The sequence below is a fragment of the Tympanuchus pallidicinctus genome, unplaced genomic scaffold (genome assembly GCF_026119805.1).
Source record: "Tympanuchus pallidicinctus isolate F22 unplaced genomic scaffold, pur_lepc_1.0 scaffold6, whole genome shotgun sequence".
Classification (NCBI taxonomy): Eukaryota; Metazoa; Chordata; class Aves; order Galliformes; family Phasianidae; genus Tympanuchus; species Tympanuchus pallidicinctus.
The window spans coordinates 5,689,858-5,705,590 of record NW_026294780.1 but is presented as its reverse complement, the minus strand read 5'-3'; the positions used below and the strand labels follow the sequence as shown (position 1 = coordinate 5,705,590).

General features: G+C 39.2%; 1 long non-coding RNA gene across 1 annotated transcript; it reads left to right on the top strand.

Annotated features, from left to right (window-relative positions):
• Window positions 1-9,663: 9,663 nt before the first annotated feature.
• Window positions 9,664-13,543, top strand: LOC128071723 (uncharacterized). The gene is made up of 3 exons (XR_008201994.1): window positions 9,664-9,771; window positions 10,170-10,300; window positions 13,022-13,543. It is a non-coding gene; the product is annotated as an uncharacterized LOC128071723 (long non-coding RNA).
• Window positions 13,544-15,733: the final 2,190 nt, after the last annotated feature.

The following is a 15,733-nucleotide window of genomic DNA, read 5'->3' as shown; positions in this document are numbered from 1 at the left end:
GTCAAATGCATATTACACTAAAAGTAATATGTGCTCACAGAAATCTTCATATTTAAGAGCTGCACACTTTTCAGCTTAAAAGTACAGAAAAGTTCCTAAACAGTTGCAGATGGAATGCCTGCTTTCTTCCTTTGCCAGAATGTATAGCCTGTTTTCTTGTCTTCCTCTCCTCTGTCCTGTTGTAAATCTCAATGATGAATTTTCCTATTTTCTTTAGAAATCTCATCTACAATTAATTAAAGCTCAGCTTTGTTAAATATAGCTGATGACTGTGTAACCACAGTAGCCAATAATTGTTTGTCCTGCTCTTTGTCTGGTATTAACCAGAAAGCTGAGTGTGAATGACAGTGAACCTTGAACAGAGCAAAATACTTAATATTCCATGAAAATTCCATCTTTCTGCCTTTCTGTTAAACTGAACGACTACCAAAAGCTGTTCACTATTGGTAGTATCAACCTGACCATCAAGACTTCACAACCCCTTCACATTTTTTCACAGAATTTTTCACATAAAATATCCTTTCCAGCTGGCAAGTAATCGCTATTTATACTTCAGACCCCCACCAAAGAACCTTTTCTCACTAGGGTAGTAACATCTAATAAAATTTTCTCTACAGTCTGAGAACTGTAGAGAACTGTTTGAATACTGTGTCCAGTTCTGGGCTCCCCAGTATAAAAAAGACAGGGATCTCTTGGAAAGAGTCCAGCGGAGGGCCACAAAGATGGTGAAGGGCCTGGAGCATCTCTCCTATGAAGAAAGGCTGAGTGAACTTGGTCTGTTCAGCCTTGAGAAAAGAAGACTGAGAGGGGATCTAATCCAGGTCTATAAATACCTAAGGTGTGGGGGGCAGAGTGGTGAGGCCAGAGTCTTTTCTGCAGTGTGTGGAGACAGGACAAGGGGAAACGGCCAGAAACTGCAGCATAGGAAGTTCTGCACAAATGTGCACAAGAACTTCTTTATGGTGAGGGTGATAGAGCACTGGAACAGGCTGCCCAGGGAGGTGGTGGAGTCTCCTTCTCTGGAGATGTTCAAGACCTGCCTGGATGCCTACCTGTGCGACCTGCTGTAGGGAACCTGCTTTGGCAGGGGGGTTGGACTCGATGATCTCTGGAGGTCCCTTCCAATCCCTACAATTCTGTGATTCTGTAACTGTGCAGGAAAACTCCTCTTCTATGCAAACTGTCGTCTCTCAGAAGTCACACACTCTTGGAACTGTTCTTTTGTACATGTTTTCTCATTTTACAATAGTTTTCATCTCATTTCCCCTTTCTATTCAGGATCTTATTAATCATTTATGAGGGCATGTATGGAGCTCCACTGCCATCTCCAAGAATTAGCGTATCCATTCTATGATATTTTGCCTGGTCATGCACTAATTGCAGGAGCAGAAATCCTACAATCTTGAATCTCATATTTCCCTGTGGGAAATACATTCATTTAGGGAGTTATTTGGTAGTGTCAAAGTAGACATGTACATATCATCAGTTGCAAATTGCACTGGGCTCCATTAACAGAGCTACTTCATTCACACAGAGATGTAGTTATTAAGTAGGGGATCTGAATCTCACACTTAATGTCATCTTCCAGTTGTCATTTTAGTTGAATTCTTCACACAGTGGTATTTTTCTCAATTGTTTTGAAAAACATCTTTTTTTTTTTTTTTAACTAGCCTATAATCTTATTGACTGAAATATCTAGTAGGAAGTGAAAAAAATGGTTATGGAGACACTTGTGTTAAGGATGGTGACAGTTCTAGTTTTTTCTGAGTAAGTGGTCAGACTATTATTTTGTAATAAGCAAGGGAGATACAACAACACCGTCTCTGCTTTGAAAGAGAAGTCTATTCTGTTTCTGTTGTGATTCCACTGATTTATGTTTTGCGTGAATGCTAGTTGGCCCTTCAGTTGCCAGGTGATTTGAAATAGATACTTTCTGGACTGTTTTATGTATATCATTTGCAGATATGTGTAGTGCTTACCTTAAACACCATACTTGCAGAGGTGATTACTAAGCCTATTTAGGCATCTATGACAGGAATTCATTTTAGTTTTGCCTTGTAACTGTTGCCAGCTCAGTTCAAGAACCAGGAACTATTTTCTTTTATAATTTTTCCCCATTAGCGTCTCAGTTGCACACCCCTCCTTTTTTCTGGCATTGCTGTGAGCCTGCCTATGTCCTACACTAATCTGTCTGTTTCTTTGCATTATCTAACTTACAAAGGAAGCTCTGCACTTACAAATTCTGTGGCAGATAATCTTAATGCAGTGTTTCATATTTTTTAAATGTATTTGATATGTTGTGGGACATGAAAGGATAGTTTCTCAGCCATGGTATACAGGAACATACCCGGAGGCGTAAGCCCTCATGCTCTACAAATTATTCCCTGTGAAGTTTCAGCTATCACTGGGGTGGCATTTCTCAAACATTATTCAAATCTAGTTTCATGTAGCTTTGTTCAATCACTGCCTTTTTGAATAGTAAATCAGTGTTGGAAAAGGTCTGTGAATATGATGTCAAATTGCACATCAGTTAATGGAAGTGTATGAATAGATAATCAGGTTAGAAATCAAATCAGAGCTTCAGACAAAATTACAAATGGTGAGAATACAGCTTGGATGACTACTCATAGCTTCCAAAACTCATATGTATCTATCACTTCTTCAAAATTCAGTTACTGTTCTTTGGACAAGAATTGTGTTTGTGTTTATGTATATGGGTTTGTGTATTATGGCCAGTTTCAAACCTAAATTATTACATTAGCATACATCAGATTTCCTGTGATGTTTCACATTGTTCTGCCTTTCTTTGCTGAAGCTTTCTTTAACATAAGAAATGACAAAATGCGTTGTGTTGGTAATGCAGTTTAACAGCTGTAGTTCCACAATGAACAAATGATCTATTCTCATAGGTACAGGTACAGACATATAGAGCTACTAACACATTTTGAATACTTCAGTGGTGAAAACATGAACAACCTGAACATTACTGATACATATTTACCTAATTATTGAACTACAGGATGAGGGAATGAACCCTGTTCCTTGATTGTGATCTCTACTTTTTGCCCACTGATTTTTATTTCCAAGACATATTTTAACAATCTGACAGTAGTCAAAGATATATACAAATGCGATAAAATAGCTGTAAAAAGTTAAAGTGTAGTATTAACATTTATATTTTTAGAACTTATAATTGATTATAGCAGTTTAAACTTTAATTCTTCTAACTTTGACATATCACGTATTACTTCCTGTCTCACTCCTAGTGCTAGCTCAATTCTTTGCATCTTCTATGGGCAGTTAAGGAATCATAAAATCATAGAATCTTTTGAGTTAGATGGGAGCATTAAAGGTCATCCAGTCCAAGTCCCCTGCAATGAACAGGACAGCTACACTGGATTGGGTCACTCAGAGCCCTGTCAAGCCTTGGATGTATCCAGGGATTGGACACCCACCACCTCTCTGGGCAACACGTTCAAGTGCTTCATTACCCTTACTGAAAAAAGTCTTTTTATATCCCATCTAAATCTCTCCCCTTTTAGTTTGAAAACATTTCCCCTTATCCTACTCCAACAGACCTTTCTTATAGCCCCACTCTAGATAATGAAAGTCTACACTCAGTTCTCCCTGAAGCCCTCTATTCTCCAGGCAGAACAGCCTCAGCTCTCTCAGCCTGTCCTTGCAGGGGAGGTGTTCCATCCCTTGGATCATTTTTGAGTCCCTCTTCTGGATGAGCTCCAACAGGTCCACATCTCTGCTATACTGAGGACTCCAGGTCTTGACAGAGTACTCCAGGTGAGGCCTCACCAGCGCAAAGTAGAGGGGCAGGATCACCTCCCTCAACCTGCTGGCCACACTTCTTTTGATGCAGCCCAGGATACGGTTGGCTTTCTGAGCTGCAAGGGCACACAGCTGGCTCACATCCAGTTTGTCATCCACCAGTATGCCCAGGTCCTTTCCTGCATGGCTGTTTTCTGTCCTTACATCCCCCAGCTTATATTGATGATGACGATTGCCATGACCTAAATGCAAGACATTGCATGGATTTGTTGAACCTCATGAGTCTCACCCAGGCCCACTGCTCAATCCGGCCTACATCTCTCTAGATGGCATCCCAACCCACTGGCATGTTGACAGTACTCCACACAGTTTGGTGTCATCTGCTAACTTGCCCAGGGAATAGTTGCTAGTGAAGGCTGAGGTGAATACATTGTTGAATACCTCAGTCTTCTCCTTATCCACTGTCACCAGTCTGCCCATGTTGCTCACTCTAGGGGGTAAGCTCCCCTGAATTTTCCTTTTCTGGTTGATGTACCTACAGAAGCCTTTCTTATCCTTCTTTATACCCCTTGCCAAATCCAGTTCCAATTGGGCCTTGGACTTCTTGACCCCATCTCTACACAGCCTAGCATCATCCCTATATTCATCCCAAGGTAACTGTCCCTGCTTCCACTGTCAGTACATTTTCTTCTTGCTCCCCAGTTTGACCAGCAGGTCCTGGTTCAGCCATGCCGGTCTCTTGTATTCCTTTCCTGACATCCTACACCTGAGATTGGAGGGCCCTCGTGCCCTAAAGAAAGCTTCCTTAAAGGTCTGCCAGCTCTGATCCACTCCCTTGTCCCTGAGTATAGATTCCCAGGAGGTTTCACCAACTAACTCCCTGCGGAGCTGGAAGTTGGCAGTCCTAAAATTAAACTTTCTGTTTTTACTCTTTGCCCTTCCCATATCTTTCAAGACTGTGAACTCTGCTGTTGCATGGGCACTACAGCCCAGGCAGCCTCCAATCCTGATGTCACCCATCAGTTCATTGGCATTGGTGAATAACAGGTCCAGCATTACATCTCCCCTGGTGGAATTGCCTATTACCTGGCTCAGGAAGTCATCCTCAATACATTCCAGGAACCTCCTGGATTGCTTGCAGTTCACTGTGCTGTTTTTCCAGCAGATGTCAGGGTGGTGGAAGCCTCCCAGCAGGACCAGAGCCTGTGATTGAGATGTCTCCTGCAGCTGGAGGAGGAAGGCTTCATCAACAGTTCAAATTAACTGATCAAAATAATTGATCAGGCAGCCCACTGGAGATTTTTGGACATGAGAAATATTTCTGACCATAGCAGATCTGAAATAATCATGTTTTGTAGAAACATTTAGGGTTTGATACTTTCACATGAAAGTAAATGTTATAATCTGGAGTGATTTCATAGACAGATGTATCAAGTACCAGTGAAAGGATTTTTTTATTTTCACAGCACATGATGAAGCAAACTGCATTAAATTGATTTCCTTATGTATTAATTAATTTGATTTTGCTAACTAAATATCTCCAAAGGAAATTAATATTGCCATGCAGTGCCAGGACTCTCACTGCATTGTTTCAAATAGCTGTCAGCCTCCTTCCACCTGCTTTTGCCTGTATCCTAAACACATATTCAGTGGATGTGAATAGATTGCCTTCAGTGGAATATACCGACTCATCACTGCACAGTGAAATGAGAAAAGCCCTCCGTACTTCCTCCAAAGGACTTTCAGACGTAAGCAGTCTAACTCTGCAGATTCTCATTTGCCCCCTAGAAATGTCATATTTGAAAGTTCACTGGTTTTGTTGGCAAAGGCATCTATGTCTTTGCTAGTTTTCATGTGAGTTTAGATATGTGGTACAGTTCCTACGGTGCTGTAGGTTTGAGGAAATAGGACTCCATGTCTTGGAAGCAGCACTATAACATGAGTCAAGTAGATTTTTAAGACCTGTACTGTAACCCTTACTGTGCAAATGAAAAGAAAGGAGATTTTTTTTTCATGTCTAAAGTAGTATGCCTAAAATGTCTATACATCAATTCAAGTTTGTTCTAGATAGTATTCTTGCTTAGGGATTCAGATGAGAAAGAAGAGAGTTGGAAATTGATGACCCATGAGAAATGAATTCTGAAAAATGTATTCAACTAAGCTAAAGCAGAATTCTGCTGAGATCTGAAATGTGAGGAAAATGGATTATTTTCAGTGAGATGAAAATGTCATTTCTTTCACTTCCCCTTCTTCCAACAGAGATTTGTAAATTTTTTTTGTGCCTAACTTTAAATGATTATTTTGATTTTGTTTTGATGTACAAAAGCAAGACATCAAAGACAGAAGGAAGAACACACTGGTTCACCCTTCATCCTTTCATTGATTAAAATTACTTACAGATTTTTTAAAAGTGATTGAATTCTATATCCAAAGAAAACAGAATATGAAGAACTATTTCTCAATCAGTTGGGGGCTTTTTAGCAGAGATTTCATCCCAGGTGGATCAATGATCCTAGAAGTGTAACTTGCCTTCTGAAAAGACGCTTTGACATCTGTCCACTTCAACTTTTCATCAGGAGCAAATATCCTGATGACTGACTTTTCAGCATAATTTTGAGGATAAAACACTCGCTAGAAGGAGTAACAGTGCTAACATCCTCTGTGGAACATGGACATCTCCGCTGGAAGGAACTCAGAAGATTTTCATCAAAGACAGAGAGACAGCTACACAGCTGTAGCTGTATATTTTGTTAAAGGACAGAAAATTATGGTTTCATTATGCATTGCTTTTATCACCTATTGACTCTTCCCTGGGACTTGCTGGGATCCAGTGAACATCTTCAAGTGTTTAGCTTCCATCCCTAACAGTATATCATAGTATCATAACAATCATAACAGTCTTTCATCTGTTATTCCTGAGGCTATCTCCTCTAGCAGAACCAATGATAACCTGAACACATTCCAGTTCCTAAATTAAAGTATTCACAGAAGAGTGAATTTAAAAGTATTATGTGCTAACTTGCATAGTGATACTGTTGTTTGCAAATCTTAATGGGTAACTGCTCTGCCTTAGGTGCAGAAACAGCCAGAGTGCCCATGCATGCAAAAATCACAGCTAGATGGGTAGGGGGGCCAGTGTAGAGACACCACAGTTGTTTGCACTAGGATCTGAGCAATGCTGCTCTGTCTCATGTGGCTTCACTGCTTTGATCTCTGAGACTTCAGATCTTTACTCCACATATTACATACTCTTGCAAGCCAGGAGAATGCCCTACTTACCAAACCAAAAGCAATCACCACTAGAAAGTAAGTGACTAAACCACGGATGAAGCCAAGACTTAGAAGTAATACTGCACTACATACACTATGTCATCAAATAGATGTAGATATCTGACTTGTCCAGTCACCTGCAACACTCTGTAAACACCTTGCCAGGTGTACTTCAATAGCTGTTCATCACAGCCACTTACATGACTAAATAATACATTCAAATTTGTCCTTTCTTCTGCAGCTTTCCAAACGATGATCTCCTCAGTTTAAAACTAATCTTACTGGTGTTAGTTCCTAAATGTCTGACTTTCTACACTATTCCTACAATTCCCAGGCCTGCAAAAAACTTTCTATATAACCTTCTGATCCATCTATGAATTAGTGTCTCCCAGCCTTGTATTAGTAGCAGTTTCTCTTAGCATAATTCTATTCTTTTCCTCTATTTCAAGAATAATTCTAAAGAAATTCAATCTCCAAAATTGACATTTGAATAACAATACTGGCAAGAACCTTCTAGTCTAACTTCTTTGCCAAAGAAACCCATCCTTGGCTCCCAGCAGCCTAACCCAACTTAGATGTTGCACAAGCAATTCCCATCTTCTCATGTGGCTGTATGTTTTATTGAAGTCCATGTTCAAAATAATCACCATATTCAAGAATACTTAGGTATTTTATGCTAATCACATTTGTTTTATACAAAGCAGGAACTTCAAGATCAGCAGCACCTATTTTAAAGGAATCTTTTAAAGGTTTTAAAACATGAATGGAAAACATTTTTAATTTTCTCATCTCTTTGCCTAAGGAAAAGAGTGTATTAGTTACCATGAAAGCAATTACCAGCACTTCTAAGGGAAAGGAAATTAAAAGAATAAATATAAAACTCCCCCAAAATGATCCAAGTTGATTTTTTATATACAAGGTTGTCTCAGCTTTAACTCCCAGTATTCCAGAGTATTATAGTACAGTTCTCACAACACCACTCTTCTCTTCAGAAACTTCTTTACCTTAATTTCATTGTTTATATTTATGATTTTTATATGTATTATGTTTGTAATGGTTACGAAAGTCTGAGCTATGATTGAATATTTGAGACATCTATCAGAAAGTTAGTTCCTGAAACAAAACAAAAAAAACAAAGCAAAACTAAGGCAGAACCTTGGTGGCAAACATTGGTAAAATGTATAATGGATTGTCTTTGATGTAAAAAGTATGTGTAGTGTCTTTTAATGGAGTAGATAAAACAAAACAAAGCAGAAATAAAACAAAATAAAGTCAAGCTGGGGAACAACTTGATAATTTGATAATTCAGCATGTGTTAACTAAAAAAAAAAAAAGATATTTTCACATGAAGAGGTCTTCGCATCCTTTGTAGAAGGCATCATTTGAATCCATCTCTACACTTTACCATTTTTTAAATAAACATTTAAGAACTCTGTGACTCTAGCAATGCTGATGATGGAATGACTTGCAGGCAGCATTAACAAGCAGAATAACACAGTGCAAGATGTTACAAAGAATATGTAGATTAGGTGTTTTTTCCAGAGGATGGTTGGAAAAGAAAGCTGACATTTTCATTTATCTTATTCCTACCAAATGAGAGATGTGATCCATATAAAAGTTGCTGGAGTTTCACTTTTTTAAAAAGCTTACCTATTGGTAGTAACAAAGAGTCTTAATTATATATATTGCTATGTGTAATTGCACATGCTATATTTCATATAATTTTAATAACTTTCCTCCCACTGTTTCAGAAAGATGAACCTGCCTATAAAACAGGTATAACTGACCAGTCTTTTTTTTTTGCAGTTGAGAGCCCTGCAGCCAGGGAATATTTGGTATTTAACTTTGTAATATCTGTTACACATAAATCTTACATTATCACAGATGAATTTTTAGGAATGGAACAGGAATTTCACACTGCAGGAGAAAGAAGTAATTTCTCTGACATGTTGATGTATTTAAAAGTTAATAAATTATTTTAACAACCACCTAGTGGTAGATATTACACAGTGTTTTCTAATTATTAATCCACTGTGGAAATGTTCACTGCTCTAAGAAGTCTTTCTGGTGCATAACTTCCTGCAGTTTGATAAGGTCACAATTCATCGTGGTTTCTGATTGTTGAAGATGTTCTGTCTTGCCTTTGCTGCTTTCTCTCACTACTTGCAAGAAGGTTCTGTCAGAAATAGAGATCTATTGCTGTTAAGCCTGAAATGATTATTTTCACACTGCACGTTTCCTTTGGACATTTAGCCTTGCCTCCACACCGTCATTTATTCTGTAGCATTTTGTAATCTTCTGTCACCAACCTCTGTGACCAGATTTGAGATTTCATGGTGTCAAGGTTTCTTAGCCCCTGTCATTGTGAGACTGAATCCTGGTCTTTCAATTCTCACTGCATGCCAAGTCTCTTAGACTTTTCAGCACAGATGTGCTATGTGCTAGGCTAGACCGGCAGCAACCTGAGACAACACAGTGCTCTGCAAAAGCTAGCAGTTGATGCAGTGCTGTGCATAAGTTAATAAAACTCTTATTAATCTACAAGATAAGGTTAAGCATTCCAAGTACAACATTATGCTGATATGTCTATGCTGCTTCTAATTCCAGAACTAGCTTGGATGTTTTCAGACAGTGTGTACCTGCACCATGTTGCACTATGCAGTAAGTAAGATGCTGATACCAGACATAATTTTTCCAGCTCTGTGACCCCTTGAAATTAAGGTACATCAATATCTCCCTTATTTTTCTTATCTGTAATTTCCTTTCTTTCTAGGCTGATCTAGGAATCAGTCATTTGCCCTTAGTACATATATTTCCAGACTATAAATTCAAATTTTTAAAAGATAAAACATTCCTTATCATAAAATCTTTCTTCCTTCAAAGACTTCTGTTAAGATCTGACAACTCCACAATGTCTATCCTAATAACTGATGTAAAATGTAACCAGAATGAATGTCTGGGCTTTAGCTTGACTGTGAAAGACTTCAATAAAGATGTCAAAATGCTGTATGTTTCCCAGTTGAAGAACTGCCTTTCATATCAATTTGAAGCTTTCAAATTTCTTTTGCTATATTTCTTCACTTACCCTGTTATTACAATATGTTATCTTTCTCTCCCAGAAGAAGCCAAGACTTAAAGAAGACAACAAGGAAATAAGATATAGCCAATGTTTATTCATCCACCTCAAAAGCCTGCATGACTTGCAGAGGGGACAAATTACTGTTTGCCATTTTCTTTATGCTATAAACAGGTGGGTGGATTTTTTGTTGCTGCTGTTGTTTTGTTTTGTTTTGTCTGTGGTGAGAAATTCTTGTTTTGTTTTGAGTTTTGCTGCTGTTGTTATTGTTCCTGGCTCCTCTGCTCATATTCTTAGTTGTTCAAGACCATACGCTTCCCTGCATAGCAATCAGAATGGATTTTACTGCCTTTACAGTATTATGTATATATTTGCAATATAACAAAAGAACTCATATTCAATTGTTCCAGAGAAGAGCCACAGAGCTTTCCCTTCTGCTTAATGATGCAGTTTGGAAAGAAGAAATTCTCAAGAAGATTGCTCTTTTTTACTCTGACATATTTAGCTTACCACTTAACCTGAGCTTTTCATTCTTATCATAATGCAGAACTCTCATGCCACCACTTTTCGCCATGGGAATTAGGATCTTTTTGTAGGAAAGAAGAATCCAAAAACTATTAGAATTTTATCCTTTTTATCTAGGAAAAAAAATCACAGTATGGTTTTAATTACAGCTCTACAGCTGTTCATGCTCATTTTCCATATTTAGCTTCTTATTCCTCTTTCACATATTATGTAGACATAACCATTATAAAAAGAAAAAGAAAATATCTTCTGATCCCTAGATCTGGAATATCAATAATAGTGTGAAATTTAAATACCTGAAGATAGTTTAAAGATAATAAGAAAATGCAAGTACTGTTGGCAAATTTAATTAAAGTGAATTTGGATTATTTTTATTTGAACTTTAGGAAATTTAGTATTATATTAAAAAGAATATGCTTAGTTATAATTGGCCCAATATATGAAGGAAGGAAGTCAGGAAGAGGCTCCAATTTAAATAAATTGGAGTTGATCTATATCTCAAAATTTTTGCAGTCTAACTGAACAAAGTCAAACAAATCATGGGAGAAAGGAAGGATTTATCAATTTTTGACAAACTAAGAACCTAACACCCTGGAAACTACAGGGTGGTGAGCGTCACCTCTGTGCCTGGAAAAATCATGTAACAGATCCTCCTGGAAGAGATGTTTAGGCACATGAGGGATGAACAAGTGATCTGAGACAGTCAGCATGGTTTTATCAAGGACAGATCATGCCTGACCAATTTTCACTGATGGAATGAAGCATCAGTAGACAAAGGGAAGGCAACTGATGTCATCTACCTGGATGTCTGCAAGACTTTTGACATGGTACCACACCACATCTTTATCTCTAAATTGGAGACATATGGGTTTGAAGGGAGAACTATTTGGTGGATAAAGAATTGGTTGGGTGGTCATGGCCAGAGGGCCATTAGATGTCAGGGGGAAGTTTTTCACAGACAGAGTGGTGAAGTACTGTAACAGGCTGCCCAGAAAGGCTGAGTTGACCCATCCCCAGAGGTGTTAAAAGACAGGCTGGATGGGGTGCTGGGCAGTCCAACATAGTTCTTAATCTAGTGGTTGGCAAATCTTCTCTCACTGTAGGGGGGCTGGAATTATATGAACTTTAAGTTTGCTTTCCAACTTCCAACCATTCTATGATTCTGTGATGACTCTAAGATACAGCTACAGAACATCTCTTTGCAAAAAGAACTTAGGTGCAGAGATTTGGCCATGGCAGAGGTCCTATTGCAGGCATTAGAATTATTGGCATCTAACACTTGCTAGAGGAGTGGGAAGTAACAGTTGTCTTCTATTTTCGTTGAAAACACAGTACTTTATAGATTCTCCATTACTGAGTACTGAGGTCATTTTTACTCAGGTATAGTAGTAGATGGTTTTTAACTCAGCAGGTATGGCTGAAATGGTCTTGGCAGCAGTGTCAGTTCTGAGGAAACAAGGACTACTCAACCACTGAGGAAAGACTGTGGAGGAGCTCACACTCCACCACAGGCATGGGACTTCCTTATTTCTTTGGAAAGCATTCAGGAAGAGTTATTACACTCTTTAACACATTAATTAATTGTTAATTATCATTAGCTATTGATGTCTACAGCTCCATTTGTCAGAATACGAACAAATCCACAGAATCTAAACGCTGGCAAGCAGTTTTATGTGCAAAGCACAGGGCCACATGTGGCCACACAGTGGTGATAGAAGAAGGGGTACCCAGGGAGGAGAGCCCCTACTCCAGCCCCTCATAGATACACAGGATCCTCTTGCCACGGAGCCAACTGGGACCGACCACCATGCAGCAGTGACATAGGCCCTGCTCTGGCATGCAGAGAGAAATGGAAAAATGGGGCCACTACTGTGACCAGAGGTCAGCCAGGCAGCATGCCCAACTATGCATGAACAGCCTCTGCAGTCTAAACTCAATTTCAGTTGGTTTTTCTGGGTCAGGATTCTGTACCCCCCATTCCTGTGCCTGAGTAGCCCTGAGTTGAGTTGAACCTGGACTCCTGGGCACACTGGCAGGGTGTAGAGAGGTCCCAGAGGGGCTGGGCAGGGCAGGAAGGCCTGGTGGTGCCTTGATTGCTCCACAAATACCTTCTGAGGAATACATCATGAGTGTAAGTTAACAGCTGCTGTTTGGGAAATTATGTGCACCACTGAAATGTGTTTATATGCTTTTTGTTTCCGTCTCAGTCACTGAATTCCTCATGAAGAAATTTAGTATTAAAAAATATCTTTCAGCGATGCACATAATAAGGAGAAGCGTTTGACAGCACATGTATTATTAAGACAAAATAGAGATCCCAGCCCCAGATTCTTTCTCTGCATTGATCTAAAATTCCATTTGTCTTTTCAGAGATGACTATACCCTTTGTATGCTGGAATCCAGGAATAACTCATCATTAACACACATGCAGAAATTTTCTAATACCGTGGAATTTTTTTGTGCTTGAGTAGTAATAGGATGTGGGAAGAATACTTAAAGTTTAGGCGCTGTGACATACACTCAATAAAAAGGAGGATCAAATGAAAACAGCATATAAAACTGGAGTATGACGTGAAATTCACATACAATTCACAGAGATCAATAGTAAAAACATCAGCTGTGCCAATCAAGACTCAAATGGAATGTCACACTAAGTTAGGGTCATCATATCAACACTTAAATATTTAAGCTGAAAAACTGGAAAAGTAAGATTATTTTGCATTAAATGAAAAGATCATGCAATGAAAACTTCTGATTGAAATAGTAATCTGGAATAGGAATCAACTTTAAAATTAAATGTAAAAAGCATCGGTGAGCAAATTCATAAATAGGGAAGTCTTCAAAAGATTTAGGGGTCCAGTAAAGAAGAAAGTTGTTTGTTGTTGTTATTTTTGTGAGTTCTTTTTCCTAAATTTACTTTTAAAACATACTTTAATAAAAATGAACAAATCAACCAAACTTCTGGAACATTATTCTACAATCCCTCTTTCCCTTATTAAATGTTAGTTCCATTCCTATCTTCTACCTTCTATGCAAAACACTGTTTCTTTCACATCAAATTGTGTAGTTCTTCCTTCTTGCAATTTCATTCTACTTTCCTACAGGTTTATTCTTTAATCTCGTGTTACTTCTTAGCTGTGATTCTGTAAAGATGGTTGTTTGCATCAGCATTTAGTAAAGCTCAAGGAAAATATATTCTCTCTATCCTAATTTTCTCCTAGTTCTTCTTGCTTATGCATGTTATACAAGTTCCATCAAGTTCTTCCAATTCAATATGTCATGTTTCATAAAACATACTAAGATCCAAAGATTCTTTAAAAATCTCATGATGGGAAAAAACACTTTCTGTCATCCAGAAAGTGCTATTTAACATCTTTATCAATGACACTAATGATGGAATTGAGTGCACCCTCAGCAAGTTTGCTGATGACACCAAACTGAGTGGTGCAGTTGATACAGTGGAAGGAAGGGATGCCATTCAGAGGGACCTCAACAGACTTGGAAGGTGAACCCAGGAGAGTCTAACAAGGCTCAGTGCAGCAAACTGCAAGGTTTTGCACTTGGGCTGGAGGAATCTGAGGTATATACACAGACTGGAAGGAGTAGTCCTTGAGAGTAGCCCTGCAGAAAAGGACCCAGAGACCCTGGTGGATAAAAAACTTAACATGAGCCAGCAGTGTGCTCTTGCAACCTGAAAAGCCAATAGTATCCAAGAATGCACCAGAAAAGGGGTGGACTGCAGAAACAGGGAGATGACTGTCCCCCTCTGCTCTGCCCTTGTGAGGCCTCATATGAGTACTGCACCATGATGTGGGGCCCCCAGCTCAGAAAATATGTGGAGTTGTTGGAGAAGGTACAGAGGAGGGCCATGAAGAAGATCAGGGGTCTGGAGCACCTCTCCTATGAAGACAGGCTGAGGGAGCTGGGCTTGTTCAGCCTGGAGAAAAGAAGGCTGCAGGGTGACCTCATTGCAGCCTTCCAGTACCTAAAGGGAGCCTACAAACAGGAGGGGAATCAACTCTTTCAAAGGGTAGATAACAGCGGGACAAGGGGAAATGGTTTTAAGTTGAAGGAGGGAAGATTTAGGTTGGACGTCAGGGGAGGTTTTTTACAGAGAGAGTGGTGAAGTGCTGGAACAGGCTGCCCAGAGAGGTTGTGGATGCCCCATATCTGGAGGGGTTCAAGACCAGTTTGGGTGGGGCTTGAACACCAGTTTGGATGGGGCTTTGGACAGCCTGGTCTAGTATTAAATGTGGATGTTGGCAGCCCTGCCTGTGGCAGGGGGTTTGGAGCTCTTTGAGGTCCCTTCCAACCCAAGCCATTCTGTGAATGAATATATGAAAGCGTCACCTGGCCAAGTAAGATTCAGAGTCTTTATTATCCATTCTGCTGGGTCTCTGGCAAAGTTACAAAATATCCACCTGAAGATTACATGTAGACCAAGGACTGTGTGAGATCTAAATGCATGAGATCTAACGAAAAGGGCCTAATTTACAAAGAAGCCCTGGGATTTAGCAGCTTTGTTGCACAGATTCTCTAGAGAGCTAGAGACATTAGACAAAGTTGTCAAAGTCAGTGCAATTATTCAATTGCAGTCATAAGGGTATTGGTTGATTCACAAGAGGACATAAAAAGAAAGAAAAAAAAAAAAAGAAAAAGCAGCTATCCAGTAAATCAGTCATCTGTAAACTTAATTTTGGACACAATACTTAAATTCTGTGAGTATACACCATATTTGGGATTTACCATCACAGATGCCAACCAAGCCTCCTCTTCCTTCTATGCACAGCATGGGAGGCTGAGCTCTGTCACTTCGGTTTTTAATCCTCTCTGCTTGCATCTGAAACAGAATAAATATATTTTTGCTTGAAGGAGGAATCTTGCTTCACGCTTGTGCCTTCAGTCCTGAAGAAGCTAATGTCAGGAATACTGAGCTGTTCGATTCATTGCTTTGAAACGGACCTTCTTTCTCTCCTCTCTCATTATTTCTACAAAAAGTGGTTGATGAAAGTGTAAGCAACCAGATTACAGACTTGTTTGAAAGAGGCATCATGAGGGAAGTGGTAGTAAATACTGGAGTTT